General features: G+C 45.0%; 1 protein-coding gene across 8 annotated transcripts in view; it reads left to right on the top strand.

The window, feature by feature from the left end:
- Positions 1 to 1,064, top strand: part of palld (palladin, cytoskeletal associated protein) — a 51,946-nt gene that overhangs the window by 36,720 nt on the left and 14,162 nt on the right. The gene's annotated exons all lie outside the window — the stretch shown is intronic.

Below are 1,064 nucleotides of genomic sequence, written 5' to 3' on the forward strand. Positions count from 1 at the left end.
GGGGGGGGGGGGATAGAAGAAGAGAGAAAGTAGGGCAGGGAGAAAGTGGGTGAACGGAGCAGCCGTGAGCTGTTGGTGTGGCTGGAATAAGAAAAATGCTCTGTGCTACGTTTTAAAGAGAGGGGGGAAAGGAAAACAGTCTGGTTCTGTTTTATGTGGTGTGTGTGCAATTAGTGCCAAAGAGAACGAGAAGAGGATGGGGGAGGGGAGGGGGCTGGGGTACCCAGGGAGGAGAGGGGTTGAAAATAAGGACACAAGGAGAACAAAGGCTGAGAGAGAACTTGTCAGCTGACAGGGAAGAAGTGAATGAATGGAAGCTGCAGAAGGAGAATAAAACTGTTTTTGTATGTGCGACATATTGAACACCAGTGTTCCCAGCAGCAGCAGCAGCCTGGTTTTTCGGCAGCCTGGTGATTAATGAATGTTAAATGGAAAACTTGGAGTGGCTCCTTTGCTAGTCTGCTGTCTCCCTTGTGAGAGGAGGAGGAAGTCAGGAGAAGTGATATGTGTGAGAGAGAGAGTGAGAAACAAGTTGAGGCACAGAGTGGAGAGGATTTAAATGAATGATTTACGCCCAGCCCTATTGTATTGTAATGTAAGCCTTCATTGGACGTTCCAAATCTGACAAACAAACGTCTCGGTAAATGTTTAGTAAGTTCCCAAAAACTATGACGCAATTCCAGTCAACAAATGACAAAAGAAACATTCTTCCTAATTAATAGGCCCTAAGTCAGAAGTGACTTGTCCGTTAGTCTTAAACAGACACAGTGTTAATAATCGTCTGTCAGTCTGTCAGTCACTGAGCTGATGATCTGTTCCCGCCTGCTGAATCAGACAATATTGACGCACTGTAGTGATGAATGTAATTTCGATGGTGAATACAAATGAGACCATGAACCAGGTGTGTGTGTGCGTGTATGTGCAGCAAAATAAGATAGACCTTGTTTGTTTGTTTTGTGTTTGACCCAAGAAAGTTGTGTAAGTCTTCCAGCTTTGGTGATTTGCCTTTCTACTGTCATGATTTCGGGTCTTGAGTCACGGTTCAGCTAAAGCTCTCTCCTGTG

This window comes from Morone saxatilis, unplaced genomic scaffold (assembly GCF_004916995.1).
Source record: "Morone saxatilis isolate NCDOM2014 unplaced genomic scaffold, NCSU_SB_2.0 Contig12, whole genome shotgun sequence".
Classification (NCBI taxonomy): domain Eukaryota; kingdom Metazoa; phylum Chordata; class Actinopteri; family Moronidae; genus Morone; species Morone saxatilis.